This window comes from Ptychodera flava, chromosome 14 (genome assembly GCF_041260155.1).
Source record: "Ptychodera flava strain L36383 chromosome 14, AS_Pfla_20210202, whole genome shotgun sequence".
Taxonomy (NCBI): Eukaryota; Metazoa; Hemichordata; class Enteropneusta; family Ptychoderidae; genus Ptychodera; species Ptychodera flava.
In genome coordinates, this window is record NC_091941.1 from 33,686,093 (window position 1) to 33,708,937 (window position 22,845).

Here is a 22,845-nt window from a genome sequence, read left to right on the forward strand (position 1 = left end):
GTCAGATTAAAAGTGGACTGACATTCACTATAAGTTGTATAGTAGGGGTAGATTCCAGCTTAAAACTCGAAAATCACCTTTCCTAGTCCCCAAGACAGCGATCACAGTCGCCAGGTCAAAATGGTCTGATATTCTATGCTAGTTGATTTTTCAAGCTTAAAACTTGCAAATGACTATTCCTTCTCCCTCTGGCCAGCAATATCTGCGCATACATTACGCTATACCTAACTCGAAACGATCTCTGTTTCAAGGTGGGCTCATTTACACTCAAGGGTATGTTGGGGACATTATTTGAAGATGGAATGAAGGATTGAAAATTTAAGATAAAAATGGAATATATATTCGTTAGCGTTTCCTTTGTGAAAGGAGTAAGTTTGTTTCGTGTATTACCTGTTGGCGACGTGACATTTATTGCCATCTGAAGGGGCGTGAAATCATCTGCAAAAATGGATTTGAAAAGTACATATCATGACATTAGACTGCTTTATCATATACCCATGCCCATATTGCTACATCCTAGTGACGTTCGCCGTAAAATATCAGCCGTGATATTTCACGGTAAACGTCGAGATATGCACGATGAACGTCATCAGTTTTAGAGCTTTCCCGAACTACATTAGCAGTTTGTTGGTAAACAACGTAAACAACAAAATGGCTGCCGCTCCCCGCCTGCGAAGCGATGTCGCCGACGTAAAAACTTGAAGGGCTTCGAGGAACACTAGTATTTCTGGTTGCAAAATACGGGAATATCACGTTGAGTCTTGAAATTTTTTCCCATGGTATTATTTTGGTCAAGTTCTAGCAAACATTCTGCCGTTCGCACGGCGCCGGCACTGTGCACGGTCTCAACCGAACAGGTAGTGAGCGCGTGGCGTGACAGCGATGTCGCGCGCGCGACAACTGTTGACATGGCAACTCGAAGGGTAAACTAACAAAATGGCGTCCTCTCCGCGCGAGCTCCGTGCCGTACGACGATCGAAATCAGGATAGATTTAAAAGCTGAGCAGTTTTTGATCGGGTACAGATGTAATAGCATATTGCACCTTAAAATATTCCTGCTGTATGACGATTTTTGTATCCCGGTGTCTTTCTTCTTGGGTTTCATTGAGATATGGACGACTTGCAGCGATGTCGCGCGTGATTGTTGACATCTTCGTCGAATACTTTATGAATGAAGCCTGTTCACATAAACATTCTGATATTTATGCGCAAGGCGTAATAAAGTAAGGCCTCAAAATTTAAGGTTTTTCGTTCTATTAGTAAAAATTCCCTAAAATTATGGGCATGGGTATATGATAAATCGGTTATTACCCAATATCGCCTGTTCCTTGTGTCGTATCAGCATTCGTGTCATTTGTGCTGCGTCAGACACTCGACTTCGTCTCGTGTCTGACGCAGCACAAATGACACTCATGCTGATACGACACAGGAACAGGCGATATTGGGTAATAACCTCTAAGTAAATAGTTAGCAGATTCAGTGAATTACAAGACTTGAACAAAGTTGAATGTGATGATATTTTGCTCACTAAACCAAGGTCACAAGCTCTTCTTATCTAAACTTTGTTCAAGAGTGTATTTCGCATGTTTTATAATCTTGAGTATAATGTGCTATCACAGTACAAATGCTTACTATTATAGTAGGCAAAGAGAACAAGTCCGGTAAAGAATATGGTACCCTGGGTAAGATACAAAAATGGCACGTTCATCAGTAGACTCCTGCAAAAGAAAACGAAAATAGTATGCAAGTCGACTGTATGAAAATTGACTTTTCTGTTAATCTAGCTTATGGAAATTCATTCCGATTAAATGTCATGTCCAAGAAGTTTGTTATTTTCTGGTTTGTCTCAATTGTGATGTGCCGCCCTATGCCATGAAATACCTTTGTGATTTCCTTTTTCATCTCTTCTGCCTTGCGTGCCGTGGTATTCTTAAGTACACAAAGTCCGTCCACAAATTTGCATATTTCAGCACCGTCCAATCTCCCCGTTAAATAAACCCTTTTTGTCTCTTTTAATCCAGGGTGTCACGTCATCAAAAAGAAGGGTGTTTCTTTAGTGCATTATTAACCACTTCGTCAGAAATCGAAGTGCATTCCCTCGCAAAATTAAGCAATTTGCGTAAGAGATCTTACGAGATCTATGGATTGATAGATGACAATGCCAAATATAATGAATCTACATTTTGACCAGGTCTTATCCCGTATCTCCTTAAACCACGCATTGACGCATTGAGAGCTGAAGAGTTTCTCCATTGGTTGACGCACGTAAATGATCCAATATCGTTGTTGATAGTGTCACGTACTTACTTTCTTTGCCCTTCTCGCTCTTGGTTGGGTTAATGAGCTAAGAATACTTTCACTTCTGTCTGAAGATTGCACGATATATATATATATATATATATATATATATATATATATATATATATATATATATATATATATATGCGCGACAAGTCAATATGTATTGCATTACGCTGACCCATGCATGTTGCATCAGCTTGGATCGTCTGAAATTATTTTAATGTAACTCGGTTTACCTTTGACCGTAAGAGAAGTAGCTAAATTTTCCTTGGTGTTTTCCTTCTTCTACCCTGTAGATGCTTAATGATACTGTATACCTTCAGCTTCAATTGGGACAGCTTTCTGAATATGAATGATGTATCCTACGCACGGAAAATGTCGAACACCAAATCAACGGATTTAACATAGCAATTGTGTGAGTCCAAAGAACTTTATCATACTCTTTTACTTACATTTACGAATGGTCATGTATCGCTGCACAGCTGTCTGACTGAGGTAGTTTGAAGTGGCACTGAAAGCTCCGCCTGTGACGATGCTCAAGAGGGATAGACGTGTTGTTGGCGACAGATCAAAGCTGCAGACAAATAGCAAAAAGCCAAAATTTGGTAGGTCACCTCGGGTAAGTGGTTATAGGTTCATACCAGATAAGAATCTATCTATATATCATCCATCCGTCCAATTTCTTTAGAACTGTAGATTGTGTATCAAAGACACACTACGAAGAATAATGAGCACCTAGCCTTATTTTATTTACTGACATTTCTCTCGATATTTATGCCTTCGTTCTCATAGTTGAATAAACACGTCCTCTTTTGCTTAGTCTTTTGATACCGAATGTAATTGACAGACAGGAAAGACTTGGCGGGTGCTTGGTTTCGAAAAACCGAAGAAAATCCCATGGCAATCGTATTGGTGATGGAAACAAGTATGATTGGTCGAAAGTATACTAAGTCAAGCCAAAGAGAGGACTGACTGATCGTACAGAAACTCGTTAAAGAAAGCACTCTATCCAACAATGATATTTATTATTAATAGCTACTTATGGCAACATCGCATGTGCTTCGCGAAACCTTTTATGGACATATGTGCAGTGGGACTTTTTTGCCAAAACGTACAGGCAGGATACCTTTCGGACGATTCACGTTTTCTTTCACATAACTCTCGCTGCTATTTATTCCCGTGCAAGAACAGCAACGAGGATTGTATACACTACCTAAAAACATCCAGGCGTCCGTTGTCATTGTTTATTCTGAAGACTTCTTCTATCCCACCAGTTTTACTCACGCCAATGATGATGACAGTGAGAAGGGTTGCAACGATAACAAAGAACTGGAAGACGTCGGTCCATATCACGCCTTTTATCCCGCCCTTTTAAAACAAAAATGTATAACTAACGTGTCACATGTACCGCCTTTTGAAATAACTTTGAATTGTGACTCATCTTGTTTTGCTTGAAACTTGAAGTGATGCTTGCTGGGAAGGTTTCGTAAGATCCCTTCGCGCGATACTAATCTCGACATGGAATGTAAGGTAGCGATTTAAATTGCATTTCAGGAGTTAAGAAACTTCCAAATGAAATTGTATTTGCTACAACTCCTATCAGGGTTTCTTTTATTAACATTTTCAAATCGTGCATCTTTACACACCTGACGCTTGTAACATTTTAAATTGTCAACGATAGTTTTGTACTGAGCCTGATATATCATGATCATAAAATCAGGGATAAACGCAGTAATTTAAAAGTACAATGAACAACGAAACTTGACACGATGCTCTATTGTTCATTGAAATGGGTATGGCCATTAGCATGCAAATCATTGTAAAGTATAGACTCACGAGAGAAGTGTACAAAGTGCAGAGAATCCCGGTGATGAGTACTGTTTTCCAAAACTCAAAATCGACGACTGTAAGGAAAGAAGAGTAATTGAAATCGAACACTACTTTACGTGTAAACATGTAATCTTTACAACAACATTAATTAATGCAGCGAATGTTCTGTAGTTTTATCGTGTGCTATAGTATACGTGACATGCTTGTATAAAAGCGCAAAGTTACTCAAGCGCGACATGTCATTACACGTTCAGAGAAATACTTTCTGTAAACAGAAACGAACAGACAAATGTCTTGAATTTCTTTTCCAGAAAAAAGGTCAATGCAATGCTACTTTTAACGCGATACATCAACAATAAGAATTATATACGTGTCTAGAATAAAGTTTTGTCTTCGCAGATACAGATAAATGCCGACACAATTAGCTGATTCCATAGTAGATAACTATTACGGACAAGTAAGTAACCTTTCCATCTCAAAATATCGAACTCATCATAAAACAAGCGTAGCATTTTTCAGGTATACTTTGTCACGCAACCAATCACTAAGATTGTCATATCTAGCTCTCTATAACAATTACATGTTAATCTCCATCATTAGCAATATATTTGTAGCGTGCATAAAATGATTGCACAGTTAGGTAAATTTGATTCTGTTGTAGAATGTTTTTCCACAACTGTTAGCATTAACGTCTTTGTTCATATCTGAAAAAGAAGTGACCAGGGTAAACTCTTTTGCAAAAGTCACCCGGAAGTGATAAGCTGAAAAAGAAACATTATATACCAGTGTTGTAAAGAGAGTAATAAGTGTTAGTGTCTATCGCAGAAAAGCGTACCCCTTTGGTCTGGTTCACTAATGTAGGTAAGGTGTCAACCAAGAACGTGTCTGAATAGGAATATAAACGGGCACCCATTTAACGCGAAGGTAACATCAATACAGATGATCGTAAATATAAAAAGGACGATAAGCAACGCAAAAATTGATTAAGGAATGGTACCTGCTTCTATCGCCAGTGCCGGTCCAATCAGACATGCTGCTGTGTAGAAGAGTGACTGGAACATAAATAACAAGGCGACAGTGATTCGGAGGGCAAAATTGAAACGTAATTCCATGTACTGAAATAGTGAAAAGAAAAGTAGCAAAAAATGTCAGTTTTGCGTTACTTTATATCTAATGACCCTAATCAAGGGTCGAATATAATATCGAAAATTAAGAAGTTATAGACCTCGTCCGTGTTAACGGTTATTAAAACAGGTCCAATAAACAGTGTCATTCAAGGTGAATAAATAATTTGCCAGGTCCAAGAAACAAATATATAATGACAATAACAAAAAGATCATCTTGGACCACTGTCTAGTTGTGTTACAGGGTGTCCGGAATTGGCAAGTGTATCCTTCTAGCATGGTACAGCCGTCAAGACTGCCCAAAAGTGACACATTTAGTGTAAGCTGGAAAAGCCACCAAATTATTGTTGTAAAATAAAAGCCAGGAATACTGTCACTGATCATTTGATAAACAGACGTGCCACATATTTTTATATCACATCTCCGTGATATTACATCTCCGTATCTATATAATATCACATCTTCATAACTACAATAAAAATTCTTGAAAGATCAAACTAATCTACTTTCTTAGAATGCCCGTCTCACTAGCTCACATAGATAGATAGATAGATAGATAGATAGATAGATAGATAGATAGTCACAGACACACGGGCATGAACAGACACTTTCATACGGTCATTGGTTTATTCACGGCACAATCAGTTACACTAGACATGTTAAGGTTGATTGATATATGACATAAATTCCAAATTACCTTATAGGCACTTGTTAGTGCCAGGTCGTGGAACACAGGAACAAATATCAAGGCCAAGACTGGTAAAGACCAAGGCATGAGTTGAGCAGAAATACCAGCTCAATATGCAAATATTTCAGCTGGTGTACCCATTAAAGATAAAGGCGATGTGAATGATACAGGAATCGACATCGCAACAGGTAAAAAATGCATCTTCCTATCGGCCAAAAGGTATCTGTAAATGATAATGTGCAGTGATGAAGATTTTTCCTTCGCCCAAGTACAAGAAAGTACTCACAAATTCAAGATGATTGCTCGATAAAGCTGGCCAATGACTGCTATTGATAGAAAGGCGCATACAAGACCTTTTCTGTGAACAGTGACGGAAATGTGGCAGGAACCCGAGGTAATGTTCAATACAGAAACTAACCCGATTTGAATCGCTATTTTAACGCCACGCAATTTCAAAGTTTACTTAAACTTGCAACAATTGCCCATTATTACCCTGAACAGCAGGACTATTAAAGACTCTATGTCAATACATTGCACGATTTAAAACAACAGACGAAACACACATACAGGACATGTCATGAGACACATGCCATGACTGCTATGTAGTGTATGTGAGTCGGTATTTTCAATAGCGGCAGTTGGTCGCCTCTTTGCACTACGTCACTTGTAATGTTTGCAGCTTGGAGTTAACTGCAATACGTCCAAGCAGTCTGAACGGCGAGAACTGTAACAGCTGCCATTTAAAACTTTAAAAGAAGTTGAATTGCTGTTCTGTCACTATTGGGTGAGTGAACAAACTCTGTAAGGAATCATACTTATTCATACTTCAGAGAAATGCATTCTAAGACACTTTCAAAGTGATCCATGAGCGATAGAAAAAAAACTGTTACTATTGTGCCACTGGGGTCACTTACCTTGATGTGGAGTGTTGGCCACCTTTTGCAAATCCATGGTAGATAGCCGTAATCGCAGATATTGCCAGCATTCCACTGAACAGAATATAATCAACGATACCAAAAGGCACCGGGTCGTTCGAGCTAGTGGACATTGCTATGTGAAATTAACTGTAAAATATAATTGGGAGCAGAGCTACAAATAACGATGTTCTTGTATCGGACTGACAGTTCTTACGATCGGCTATTGTATTGGAACAATCAAGATATGAACTACACACAAATGATAGGCCGATGAAAAGATTGATAATCACTGGCAGTACCTTTCGTAGGTCCTTCAACACACTGACCTTAACGTAGATTCCTCACCATGATGATCAACATATATTATTAAAAAGCTCTCTAGGGTATTATAAGAACGACATTTACCATTGTTTCTTTCTTCAACAAAGTCATTGGTAATACTATGTGTGTGTAATGGAGTGACAATGGATAGTCTTCTGTGATGAACAAGTAAACTTGGTCTTTCCATCGGCCGACCAATACATGCCTCCTCTCATTTGAATTTCATGAAGATTACAATAATTGTACTTCTACAATAGCATGAAAAATCTTGTACATAGAATGAAAGGACTTACTCGTTTCCTGTAAACAGTAATGTATTGACGAACATGTGTAGCCGACGTAGGCGCAGACGTAGTGGATGTAAAACATTGTACCATGAAACAGTGTCACTGTGTTAAAGGTGCGCCATATACATACCGAGACTGTGTTATATTTATGAAATGCTTTGTAGAGCATCAATTTGTCCCTGACAAAAGATGAAAGTTATATATTGTCAACGGAAAGCTCGAGAATATTAACAGGAATATGAAGGTGTAAGTCAAGAGTTAGTAGGGACACGGCTTATGTTCTGTTTCTCTGATAATGGTCATTGAATCTTTATTTAACCGACTTTTAATCTCATTGATTCATTTTACGAAACACAGGTATCGAGCAACGGCCCTTCAAATCTTTTAGTATGATCAAAACAAAACAATAAATTAGAGGGCATATCAGCACAAAACAGTTGAAAAGAAAACTTAGCCTGATGACCTAACGATAACTAATAAGCTAACATGCAGCAACATTATTGAGATCGTTCTGTCTTTTTACTTCCAACGACCCTCTTTGAGATGCATATCTCAACACTGTACATGTAGGGTGCTCAAAGTCTGCACAGAATGTATTATCGTGAATCATTGACGAATAATGCAAATACTCAGTTTTATTTTCTTCTTTATTTTTAGATTACTCTCAAGGTGAAAGTGACGACAGACCATACAACGACACGTTTTTAGAATGCGAACAGTTCATGCCTTAAAACAAGTTCCTTCCTTGACTCATGCGTTTCTGTGAGGTAAGGGGAACAAAAATCACATGTAGTGACCAACCGTCTCATGAACAAGGCCACTATTGAAGGCAGGAGGGCAAGTGCCCCCCGGAATTATCCACTGTCAATATGTAAATATGTAATCCTAGCTAAGCTAGGCTCTTCCCCATGCAGTTTGGTCAGGCTACGACCTTGATGAACCAAGGCCGAATTCTCCTCTAACTGCCATAATTGATAACATATAATAAATCAGTCGCAGAGGACATGCTGAACAAAAGGTCAAACCATATCATATATGACTTATGCTTGTTACGTACACTTCTCTTGGCGAGTAGACTTTCTCATCATGAGCTCTGCAGTGACAATTTTTCATGAAATTGGTCTGAAGAGGACAAAGTCTAGATTTGGCCTTGGAACAGTGCCAAGTTGGGACGATCAAATGATAAGGTACATTGACATTGCTATTACGACTGTGTGATGTTGGATGTAAGTTCCTGCAGAGTAGCAGATTATGGACTGCCATAGCCCAAGTTACAACAACCTTTACACTGTTACTATAAAATTACTGTCAACTCGTAAGCCTACGTTTCAATACATACACATGTACGTAACACTTTCCTCAAACCACGTACAGTCCGGACAAACTGCGTGCAGACGCTTTATGCTTTTCACTTCTTCCTCTTCCCACTTCCATTGCACAGTGAACCCCGATTGTAATTCTTGATTTTGAAAGAGAATGGTTGAAATATTCCGCGAGGAAATTTTGAGCAAAAGTTTAAGCCTTTCACTTTCGTGGCGCCTACTACATCAAATGACAATCTGCCACGCTTGTCTACCATCATGATATGTCATGTGAAAATGGCGACATCATGCAACTTTATCAATAGGCGTAAGGCGTCAGCTGTACTTTTGATGTACTTATCGCTTAGTACCTTTGAACTGTTAATAAATTGCAGTCATCTAAAGGGGAATTGCAGTGTAGGGCAGATGAAATGAACATGTCGATAAAACAGGTCAAAGAAAGAGACAGGCAGTTTGTCAGACTGCCAAATAAAGGGTGACAATGTTATCAAATGTCTGTTTGTGTTTAATGTTATATATGAGCGTACCTTGAAGTGGAGTGTTGACCGACCTTCACAAAACCATGATATATACCGGCTTTCGTCGAAATTGCAAGCATACCGACGAAAACTATGTAGTCCACGACAACTTACGACATGGGATTGTTCATTAATAGCGTAGACATCGAAAAGACATTCCACTGTAAAACTATAAGATTGATGATTTCCATCATGAATGAGAAATATCATGGAGAAGATTAAGAGAAAGTTGTTATATTTCTGAGACAGCAGGGGAAATAGCAATCTAACGGGTAGATAGCAATATGAGAGAGAGAGAGAGAGAGAGAGAGAGAGAGAGAGAGAGAGAGAGAGAGAGAGAGAGAGAGGGAGTTTGTTTTTGTTTTTAGGGTATTCTTTTAGCTCATATATCTCGTGTGTTTGTTTTTCGAGCTGTTTTCTAAACAGCCAATGTAAATTCTAAGTTTGTCTGGTTAAAAAGTGAAATCCATCCCGGCCCCAGCATTGTCAAAATACATTTATAGCTGATAGTTTCTGGAAGATGAAGGCAGCACCAATGTTATCAAGAAAGTTAATTATGAATCCTGAAAAATTCGCACTATGTGACTTGCGGCCAGATATAGGGCCAGATCATAACTGAAGAGCCCCCACGTGACAGTGTTGATATGACAAGGCTCTTGGTAGTATACGAGAAACATTCTCTTAGATTTCAAATTCTTTGCTCATCACAATTCTCTTGATTTTACAAGTATACTGATAAATTTGTAGTTTGAAATTAACAGTAATCAGTGGACTTCGCCTGGAGCCAAAGGAATAGGTAAACAATGGCTGATCGGGTTTGTAATTGTATAAAAGACAACATTTTATCCATATACGTGTCAGAGTAATGCTTTATACTTTTGCAAAGAATTTGTGTTCATGTGACCGTTATCAATGATTTCGTCAATTCACCAATTTAGTTATTAATGTGGACTTTATGATAAATACAGATTAATCTACAATATATATTAGTAATCAGATGTTAATGTTATAAATAGTCAAATAAACTTTATTGTCATGTTTTTACGCATCCCATTGGATCGCAAATGATCGCCCAGTTAAAGCGATGCATTCGTTGCTTCGCTTCGATAAAGTTTGTATGTGCGATGTGTGATAGTGAGCATGCGTGCGTGAGTCCTTCACGAACTCTACAACGTGTGGAGCGGTCTCAGTCAGAAAAATGTAACAACTTAGCCGGCTATTGAACCGATCTTGTTTGGGAGTGGAGATTTAGCCGAGCGGTTCTCTCTGTGGCCTCTCCGCTAGGCGACTGATGCCGCATGTTGTGGGTTCGAACCCGATTGAAAACTAGTCTTATATTTTCCAAAATCCCACTTCATGCTTGAGACCGAAGTCGTTTGTAATTCGCCACAGTACTATAGTCCTTAGACTCAATATCGCTCTAATCACAACAATAATGAAAAAATCAAATGTCAGCTTGCTCATCAAGTCTACATACTCCGCCTTTTGGCAAACCACAAGTCATTCGTGGATAATTTTAATATTTCGACGAGAAAGGCATTATCAGTATGTTTGATTTCCTCATCGTCAACATATTTGTTGAATTTGGAGGACGCGTTTTCCAACAGTGTATAGGAATTCCTATGGGTACTAAGTGTGCTCCTTTGCTTGCTGACTTATTTCTGTACTCAAACGAGACAGAATTTATCCAGAACTTGATCAAACAGAAAAAAGTCTCTGTAGGCCTACTATAGTACTGTGTCAGCAGCGGTTAGACAGCGACTATATAGAACTTTCAACTTAACATGTAAATACGTAGACGATGTTATTTCAATGAAATATTCAAGATTCAGCGACTATATCGCTATGATTTATCCTCAAGAATTGCAGATTTACGAAACTACAGAAACGGCCTCTTCTGCTTCATCTGGATATTTGCCTTGTATTTGACTCTAATGGTCACATTCTACTGGGCTATATGACAAGAGAGAGGATTTCAACTTCAGTATTACCAATTTCTCACACCTAATCAGTAATATTCCGCTCTCAACAGCTTATGGGGTATACATTTCCCAGCTTATTCGATATGCATGAGCATGCAGTTCACATGGTGATTTTATAGAGAGACATAGCATCTCTTTCACAAACTGTTAAATCAAGGTTACACCAGCGAAAGACTTGTCTCTACATTCAAACGCTTTTTTGGCAGGTATGATAATCTGGTAGATAAAAACAGCATCTCTCTTCGACAAATGATCGCTGATGGCATCAGTGACATTGGACCTTAGTTGGTGACCACTACCTATTTGACTTATAGATTGATATGTGGCATGTGGGGGGCAGGATGCACTTACTGTTTTCGAAACACCTGACATCACTTCTTGGCCTTTGGCCAGAGGTCCACATATCTTTCTTTCATGATTTTGACTTTGTTGTGTGTACCGGTGCTTTACTGTCTGTTCTGTGCTGTTTTGTGTCTGTGTTCATAACTAGTGTTTTTCGAATGTTGACCTAATGTTATGGATTATGGATGGGTATGATTGCGATTATTTTTTACGTCTTCCAGGTGTGTACAATATCTTTGAGAGTACATTAGTCTTATCAGTCAGTATAATCTGACTTGCTTACTTTGACAGTGATCAAAATGGAAAGACGGAATGTGTAAGTGGAAATTAGCATCTTGAATCCCTGTACGATGGAGAGAAGTTTTCGGGTTTGTATTTTTTTTAACATAGCCCAAGAAGAGATTGTTGAGTAGGGGGATTTTAAATTATTTTCGCTCATCTTCATCGTTAGAAAATAATACAAACTAAATTTACGCATTATTTTGACGATACTTTGTGAAACTGGTATTAAAAAAAATGGTAGATTTGGTAATCGTACCAAATAGGAAAAGCAGAAAATTCGATTCCTTTGAATAGGGATGGGCAATCTTGAAACTACAAATTTTATTGAAATAAAGCGGTTGTTGTTCTTGCTCGAAACTCGTAAGAACGATTTGAAGTTAATGTCTAGTTGATGACTATACTATGCTGTAAAGTTAAGTGTTTAAGGATAGAACACCAATTAAACGCCTTTTTGTAACACTTTTTGAACGCCTCTAGACGTTCAGAAATTTAACACTACGTGTTCAACCAACGTTCAATTTTTGAACACACGTGTGCAGATTTTGAACGCTACGTGTTCATCAGACATTATATTGAACACCATGGTGTTCCATATCTGAACACACGTTGCACAGGAAATGTGTTCAAAAATTGAACGCTTTTACGCGTTCAAAGGGCTGTAACACTTTTTGAACGCATGGACGCCGTTCAACGATAAGTGTGTTAAAGGCTAGAACACATGATGCGCGCTTGTTGAACACCTTTAATTTTGGGCGTTCACAGGGTGTTCAAGCCTTGAAATAACATTACAGACCATTGATATCCAGTAAAATTATTTTATTCTAAAAATACATGAAATATTTCTAGAGTAAAGTACAATAATTTACTGTAAAATGGGCAAATAAACATTGCAACTTTGTATGTAAAGTTTGTCACAGGAAAAAACCAACAGTGTTAACACCTTCCTATCAAAAACATAAGCATAAAAATCACCATATTGTGGATGACGTTTTATGTTTATACTTGTTTAAAATGTACAAAAATAATCTGAAAAGCTCAAATTTGGCATACTTATTGTGTTGAAAAGTATATGTATGAAATGCATACTCCATTTTTGTAAGATGGTTTCTTAAAGACATTTCCTCTTGTATAGACAATTGTAAATTTGAAGAAAAAGAAGTTAGTCAAGGCTTCTCTGGTGCACATGGTATATAGTTGTCCACACTAAAGTAAACACAACATGTCAAGTTGTCAAAGTGTCACAGTAAGGCACAACATGCAGAAAGTGGGTCCTTGGAAGGGTAAAACCTATTTCCTTGTCCAACAAAGTCCTTCATAAACAAAAGGTTTGTTTGTTTGTAATATCTTTAAATAAACCCTGAAATAAATGGGTGACATTTCAAAAATATACTTCTCAGAAATTTAAAACATATTCATAAAGACCTTTCAATTCTGGTCTAGTCTACCCTGCTATTAATTTTTATAAAATCTTTTTACCAAAAATGGTAAAAATCACACTTAAAATGAAAAAAATGTACATTTTATCATAACTTGCATATATCACATTCTGGTAATCCCTAATGTCTTAAAAATGTCTGAAATGTCTTTAATGTCCTAAAATTACAAAGCTGCAAATTTCTGCATAATTTGAACAATCTGAAAAAGACTATCAGTAGAGATCTATGTCCTAAATATCAAAACTATTCGATTAGCAGTTTTGAAATATATTTTTTAAAGATTTTTTGACTAAAAAATGACAAAAATTGCCATGAAATATAAAATTTGAATATTTAATCACAACTAGCACAAATTTGACTAAGGTCATTTTTAGGGACATGTTTACCAAATATTGAAGACGGCAGAAAAGAAGGAGAAGATTTTTGCCAAAGAATAGCAAAATTAGCCTCAAAAATATAAATTTGCATATTTCATCACAATTTGAACATATCTGATTAGGGTAATCCCTTGGGACCTGTAATCCAAATATTAAAGGATTCGTACAGGCTGTTTTGAAGAAAAACCTTTGGATGTACAAATTTGAGGACATTGCTGCACATCCACCTATTTAGCTGATAGCAAAGCTAAAAACCAGTGTTGAGAGACATGTTGAGCTACAATACAAAATAATCTACGGTTTGGTAGCACGCTTTGATCAACTAAATGTTACAAGGGCATAAGCTTTCAAAGACGTGAATTCTCCTTCATCAGATGCAAGGGGGATGAAAAATTGAAGCAGAAAGTGACAGAAAATTCAGAGTGAAAATTTCAGAAAAATCAGTAATTCAGAGTGGACATTTTTACTCTGAATGGTCTGTCGCTTTCAGTTTTAATTTAAATAAGGGAGACTACACGTCTGTGAAAGCTTATTCTCCGACAACATTTAGTTGATCATAGCATGCTACCAAAGCTTGGATTAACTCAGAACAAAAATACAGAAATTTATCAAAATTCAGTTACTGACCCTTGGAAGTTTAAATCTCCATTAGAGATGAACTGAGGTTCTCAAGCTTGTTTCCAGACAGCTACCTGTACACTCATCTTCTTCGTTATCTGTACCACCAGCTTCTATAACAACTCTTCGATTTTCAGTTAAATCCAACTTTTTACATTCTGAAAAAATGCAACAATAGGTAATATGGCGAGATGAAACTTTAAATGAAAGACAAGGGGCTGATTAGGTTAAGGAAAATAGGCGAGCGGCGAATCAACAAAAAGGCCTTATTTTAGGAGTTTAATGTACCCACCTTACATACGGCCACATCATACGTCATTTGAAAGCTTATTATCTCTACTTTAAGAAATTGACGATGTGGAGCTGCCAAGTAGGGCCATAACCTCCTAATTTGCATAATTAACCAGGGTACCCAATTTGCATAAATGCGATATAATATTTGAAATTTATTGTTAACTTCTCTAACGATACGTTTAAACTATCGAGTGATATATCAAATGAAAGGTCTTTCCATGTAGAATACAAAATGGATATTTAAAGAGATATTAAAATTGATTATACTGAAATATTTTCATGTTTATATGGAAAACAATATTTTCCCCTATTGAATAACAATATTTTAAAAATTTTAACACATACAGCAACAACACACAGCCACACCATACGTCATTTGAAAGCTTATTATCTCTACTTCACGAAAATTGACAATTTGGAGCTACCAAATCGGGCCATAACCTCCTAATTTGCATAATAAACACGCATACCCAATTTGCATAAATGCGATTTAGTATTATAAATTTATAGTTAACTTTTCTAAACATACGTTTAAACTATCGAGTGATATATCAAATGAAAGGTAGTTACATGTAGAATACAAAATAAATATTCAAAGAGATATTGAAATGGATTTCACTGAAATATTTTCATATTTATATGGAAAAAATATTTTCCCCTTTAGGATAACAATATTTTAAAAGTGTTAACGCATAGAGTCCTATCATACAGCCACATCATACGTCATTTGAAAGCTTATTATATCTACTTGAAGAAAATTGACAATGTGGAGCTATCAAGGAAGGCCGTACCCCTTTATGTCCATAAATTACACTGGTAAGCAATTTGCAGAAATGAGATATGAAATTAGAAAATTCATTGTTAACTATTCTAAACACACTTTTACACTATCGAGTGATATATGGTCTGTGGTGATAGTATTTGCATGTAAAACACAAATTGATATCAAAAGTGATATTTAAATTAATTTACGGAAATATTTTCATATTTCTGTCGAAATAAATATTTCCTCTTTTTAATAATGGTATTTAAAAAATTAATTTAAGTATCAATGCAACAAAAAGATCCACACGAAAGACACTATTGTAGTTGTTGAAATGTAGCTTTGTAGCTGAAACAATGTATCAGAGTAAGCTACAGTCAAAGTAATGGCATGATTCATGATCCAAATCATTCATGTCATTTCCAGTAAATCTAGTAATTGTAGGAATTCATCATCCTCTTCTTCACCAGCATTGTCATGAGTAAAAGGGTTGCCACAGTTATCGCTGCCTTGGCAGGGAAGATTAATTCGACAGCAGACACAATTGGTGACATGTTATAAGAGAAAGCAGCTCCGCAAATCGTTCATATCTTAGTTGTTTGAATTTTGTGTACGGTACATGTGTATATTGTAAGTGTACATTATGTTATGTTTGGCCGTTTTATGTATAGTGTTGATTTGCCATGGCGAGACGTAACCCTAATCTACGTGTTCTGCCCTATGGGGTAGCAAGACTAATTTGGCATTGCGATCTTTTGATGCTACCTTTCGAGAATAGAGTTGTCTTCATCAGTCCTTCATTTTCTTTTGGTGAAACATGTGCACTGATTGAATGATTGTAGGTGTTACCAATCGAGTTGTTCCACTGAAAGTTCAGTTTGTTCAAGTACGGAAGCTAGGATGTCTACTGTTCGTTCAGGCTGTATTTGTGTACGCTCATTTGAATCGGAGATCGGACTGTTGTAGGTTTTGTGAAGTTTGGCATCATCGTAACGCTTATATTACCGTTTCTTATGTATGTGATTAGGCTACGCTCACAAATAACGGTGAGAGGCAGAGGAATTCCGGTTGGATTCGAAAATTTAGGGAGATTGTAGAGGGGTACTTGCAATGGAGATTTTGATCAGCATATAGGGGACCTGAAAATGTTTTGGTTCCCTTTTACTATTTACGATTCCAAGGAAATTTGAAATTAATTTAATGAAAATTTAATAACATTTAAATGTCATCCGATTGTCCAAAGTTAGTAATAATTTAACAAGATTTAGAATCGTTTGGTCGCATTTCATTACTTTTCTCTCGAAAATATCTTGTATTCTCTATTGCCTTGTTGTTGCATGATTGTTTTAATGTACCGTAATGTTTACCGTTTAACAAGGCCCTTGAATGTTGCCGTTTGGTTTCGTGAACCGCAATGTATCTGTTGGTTGTGTGTGTGTTTTGCAGTTGAGAATGTCCTCTTTGTTCCACCGATGATCTTTATAGATAATGAGGTCTAACGATATGATTTCTTGAGAAGAGCTTTCGAAAATTTGAAAGTATGATGCATTTTTCATGTTTGATATGAATTCATTAAGCTCGTGTTGAGTTCCAATGAGAATCACACATCGTTTCTGAATCTCAGTCAGAGCGATATTTGTTCAGTGTGTTGCTGAATTATTCTCATTTTGTCTTGTGAAATGTAATGTCGGGAATTTCTGGTAAAACTGGAGATCTCGTACCGCACCCAAATACATGACGGTAAAATTCACTGTTGACTTGAAAGTGTTGTTTTTCAAGATTATTTTCAGCTTAGCTATCATGTATTTTATTGTTGGTTGTTTGATTATGCAATCATTTGATGATCTTTCCTGATTTAATGCTCTGTCGACTGATTCCATTGGTTCATTGTGCGTTGTATTAGTGTACATTGAAACAATGTCTAGTGTTACCAATGTCGCATTAGCCGGAACTTTTATTGTCTCAATTTCCGTGTAAAATCAGTCGTATCTTTGATGTATGTTGTTTATTTCTTCACGATTTATTTGAGAAAATAGTCAATGAATTTTGATCTTTGAAAGGTTGGACTGCATCATCCACTTATAATTGGACGGCCCACGAACTTTCCTCGTGGGCGTCATTTTGTTCACTTGTATTTTTAGCATAAGGTACCAACTTGTAAGTGGTGCTAGTGTTTTACTCTTAACTAGAATAATCGCCATGGCTAATTAACACTTTATATAAAACAGCCAAACATAATATACACTGACAATATACACAATATCATACACAAAATGCAAACAACGAAGATATGAACGGTGTGTTGAGTTGCTTTTCCTTCATTATATGACAATAAATACGATAAATGAAATATGGTGCCTTCCGTCTACATATTCCACATAACTGAACTGAAAATACAGATGTAACACAGATGAAGTAACCATAGATGTCTCCATCAAACAAGATTTCTAGAGAAATTGAAACAAAAATGACATCAATAATACAAAAGGGTCATTCAACACACAGCTATTTATAACAAGATTGGAACTAATTTGGGATAATTGGATGGTGAAGTAATGTCGTTTTAATTTGCAAATTTAATCTCATCTGCTTTTCTTTTTACTTGTAATGTTTTTAAGAGTAACTTGTTATATTTCAACACTCAACTATAGAACACAAAACACGCTTTAGAAAATTTGCAAAATATGAAGACCCAATTATCCCAAACTAGTTCCAATTGGTTTTATGTATTCTTGTTGTTCAGCTATATGGGAATTAGACAGGAAAATGTTCCAGTTTTCGTATCCTTAATAAACAAAAAATCAATTGCAAAACAAATTCAGATATTTATCCCCAAAACTTTAGCATTATTCGTTATTAGTACACAATATTTTGAATATTATAAACTAGTCAAAACGTTTACAATTTAATTGAAAATATTCAATAAGAATATTTTGAATACACGTTTGGAGTTCATGGTTCTATTCTACATGCAAATACCTATCATTTGATATATCACTTGATAGTTGAAAAGTAAGTTTAGAGTACTTTACAATTGATTTTTGTAATTTTATATTGTATTCATGAAAATTAGGTACCCATTTGCATTATGCAAATTATATCAGTACAGCCCTATTTGTCAGCTGCATATCGTCTTTTTTCATGAGGCAGAGATAATAGGCTTTCAAATAACGTTTGATGTGGTTGTGTGAAGCGGTTCTATGTGTTAAATATTATATTCGTAATATTATAATATCGTTATTAAAAAGGGGAAAGTATATTGTTCTACATTAGTAGGAAAAAATTTAGTAAAATCATTTTCATATCTCTTTGGATATCCATTTTGTATTCTCCGTGCAAACACCGTTCATTTGATATATCACTCGATAGTTTAAAGTATGTTTATAGTAGTTAATAAATTTCTAATTTTATATCGCATTTACGCAAATAGGGTCCTATGTAAATTATGCAAATTAAGGGCCACGTCCGTACCTGACAGCTCCACATTGTCAATTTTCTTGAAGTAGAGATAGTAAGCTTTTAAATAACGTATGATGATGCTGTAAGATTTGGCTTTTGTATTAATTTTTTTTAAATATTTTATTGAAAAGGGGAAAAAAAATTTCAATATAAATATGACAATATTTCAGTAAAATGAATTTAAATATATTTTTGGATGTCTTCTTAGTATTCTACATGCAAATACCTTTCATTTGATATATCACTCGATAGTTTAAAAGTATTTTTCGAGTAGTGAATAATAAATATATGATATTAATCGCATTTATGCAAATTGGGTACCCGTGGGACTTATGCAAATTAGGGGCTACGGCCGTACTTGACAACTAAATGTTGTCTATTTTCTTCAAGTAGAGATAGTAAGCTTTCAAATGATGTATAATGTGGCTGTATGATGTGGCTGTATGTGATCAAATTTTTAAGATATTGTTATTCAAAGGGTTAAATATTTTTTTCAGTATTAATATGAAACTATTTCAGTAAAACCATTTTAAATATCTTTTAAGATATCAATTTTGTATTCTACATGCAAATACCTTTCATTTGATATATCACTCAATAGTTTAAAAGTATGTTTAGAGTAGTTAACAATGAATTTCCTAATTTTATATCACATTTATGCAAATTGGGTACTCATGTGAATTATGCAAATTAGGGGTTATGGCCCTACTTGGCAGCTCCACATCGTCAATTTTCTTGAAGTAGAGATAATAAGCTTTCAAATGATATATGATGTGGCTGTATGTAAGGTGGGTACATTAAGTGTGAAAAATAGGTGTGTCTGCCGCTCGCCTAAAAGGGGAGACTTTCATATACAGTGCCTCTCTTCAATACTGTTACAAAATATTTGCTGTTCTTGTCATCAACTGATTAAAATAAAAAAGCCAAACTCCCATATGCTGAAACAATACATTGTATACTCTACGATGTTCAACTGATCTTTTACATGCGATTGTGTCTACTAAAAGACATGTGTTAGCAGTGATTACGCAGCAGTACTATGCAAGGCGTATCGATCGCGCTCAGGTCAAGGGTTATCGCTACAGATGTGTTTTGATGACCCTTGACCCGAGTGAGATCGATCGATAGGCTATGGCCAAAAGTACCACTGCGTAGTCACAGCTAATTGTTGGTATAGCAGCCATGAAAGAAAAAAAGGTTTCCTCACGTAGTTAAGCTATTTCAAGGTACAATACAATTAATTTCAAAGGACGATAATATAGATGCTTCAAAATCTAATACCTTTTACTATTTTGGAGAGGAAACTTACCCTTTCTGGTCTTGCTTCGCACGATCACGACTTCAGGGTGCGCTTACAAGAAAAATGTCGCAACTTCCGTTTTGATGCATCATGGGATAGGAAAAGGCATCAAACTTGAACACCAAGTGTTTAGAAGTAGAACGCCTCTTGCACGCCGATGTTAAAATTAAAACGTTCATGGTGGTTTTCTGATTTTCTTTTCTAATTTTTGAACTTTCAACCCGTAATAAACGTGTAAAATTATTTTGTATACTTCCTTTTTTAGAAAAAACATGCTTTCAGCAATTGTAGGCCGGAAATATTTTCACTTAGTGTGAAATTCGTTACACCAAAATCCGTGTACGTTTACCGGACAGTGAAGCAATAGTAAATTTCATATAGCCACTGTAAAGTAAAAAGCACAAAAGACTGTCAATTGTTTCACAGTATTGTAAAATTTCTGTGATGTAGAGTTTTTGAACACTTGAAGGAGATCGTTGTTAACACATAGTGTTCAGATTTAGAACATCAATGTTAATATTATGAACACTGGTGTTAACAATATGAACACTAGCCGTTCAAATTTGAACACCGACATGTACATTTTGAACGCGTAAAGACGCGTCTAGCGTCCGCTATTTTTACAGTGTATGTTGAAGTAGACCGAGTAAGCGGTGATGACACACTTATTTCTCTACTATTTTCGGGTTCCTGTTTCCTCTGCATCGATGCATGGTAGTGTTGTTATGTATTCTGTAATTTTTTCACCTGGAGTTTTCTTGTACTAAATTGGCAGTTTCAAAATTTTCTTTCCGGTTTTCTTGAGCAACTGGTATTATGGAGGTAACTTTGAAATCAGAGAGGGGGTTCAGTTTCGAAGAGCTATCACTTTCCCCTTCAAATTTGAATAAATTCGCAAATTTATTAGAATAGCATATTTAGATCATTTATTTAAACACCAGTAGTCGGCTGGTCGGCTGGTTCACTCCCCGGCGGAGGCCTGTCGAGGATGCCAGTGTAATGTCAATGAATAAAGTGCTCCGTGACAGAAGGAGAGTTGGTTGATTAGCAGTTTTCACATTGATGGAAAGCCGAGAAACAACAATGAACCGTAAAAATAACAATTACAATTTTGCAACGATACCGAGTGGAGGAATATAGCGGACAATGAAATTCATCCTCAAGGAGAAAGTCAAGTACTCGTAAGAGGTTTTAAAAACTCCACCTAATAACTTCTTCACAAAATCAGCGAGGTTGACTTGCGTTCTGTTGAAAATAGTTTGCACTTTGACATAATATAGTGGACTGAATGGCAGCAAAACATCGTGATTTGTCCTTGACGCATTTCATCATTTCTGGAACCGTTTAATAACAAAGTGTAGAATTCTTTATTTGATATGATATTCCTTATGTTCTACTGCATGAAAAATTATTTTGGCATACAACACACAGAGTACAGACTTATAACTTACAGGACGTAAAATGTTACAGTGTTGATGTAAATATGTTTTACAGAGAGTACAGACTAATAACTTACAGGACATAAAATGTTACAGTGTTGATGTAAATATGTTTTACATAGAGTACAGAGTAATAACTTACAGGACATAAAATGTTACAGTGTTGATGTAAATATGTTTTACTACACTAATAGCTATGGCATTTTACAAAATTGATTTGCCACAACAGAATATGATTTATCATTACAATCGTCGTCGACATATGAAGACTATGATACATACGGTAACAACATTGCAAATGTGCCTAAGAGTTCCTTAGCGCATGGTCTCAGTCCTTGTGTCGGGAAAACAGCCAAGTTTATCAGAGTTCCAACTAGTTTCATCGCCTTTCCTTGTTCAATGCAGTGTTTCATTTAACATTGTCTGATCTTGTCTGAACGTACCTTGGTCGGGTTTTGTTATCTGCGTGTATTTCCTGGAATTTTGCGATATTTGCTGGTTCGTACTCATGATATGGTTGGAGACCGGTAAACAGAAGAGCGAGAACCATACCAAGGCTCCAAACGTCCGTTTTGAAGGATGCTGTTCCGATATCTAGGACAGTCTCGGTCGGGGGCTATGTACTTGGGGACTCCCTGACCGCGAGGTTTTGCTGCGTCATCGACGTGGAAGGCTTTTCTGAAACCAATCAGCGTGACTCTTATGGTGTTCTTGTTAATCTTAAAGAAGTTGAAGTTGAATTCAAGATTCCAAACGTTGTACATAAAATGGACATCTTTATTCGATACAAAAGCTCTGTTCTTTCATACAGCCTATTCATTATACGCACACTAAGAAAGAATACTGTGACTCAGACCTCGGTTAGGCACAAACATACATCTTCTCAATTTTCTTGAAAAAGAAAATTAAAGATTACTTACAATGATATTGGACAGATGGCCCGGTGAAAAATTCCATTTTAGTGCAGATACGCACAGCGCCACACATTTGAAGAGCTAGATAAAGCCTCTCCCGGAAAAAGAACATGACCTAAAATGTATAAATAGATTGTAACATTGCAAAAAGCGTTATTTTCCGTATTTAATAAATTTTATTGGGGTTCTTCAAAAGTATATAACACATTCTGATAAAGAAATGTCTTTTGTCTACATAATACATGGTCTTTTTCAAAGCTGCACCGGTTGCAACTCTTGGCCGGTTACACAGCCACATGTCACAGCCAATGTGTCCTTAATTATAATGTAA

The 22,845-nt window shown here is 36.3% G+C and overlaps 1 long non-coding RNA gene across 1 annotated transcript; it reads right to left on the minus strand.

Moving 5' to 3' along the window:
• Nucleotides 1–2,777: 2,777 nt before the first annotated feature.
• On the minus strand, nt 2,778–5,239 carry LOC139150698 (uncharacterized). The gene is made up of 4 exons (XR_011556263.1): nt 5,129–5,239; nt 4,138–4,205; nt 3,515–3,669; nt 2,778–2,875 (listed from the first exon to the last, which is right to left on the minus strand). It is a non-coding gene; the product is annotated as an uncharacterized lncRNA (long non-coding RNA).
• Nucleotides 5,240–22,845: the final 17,606 nt, after the last annotated feature.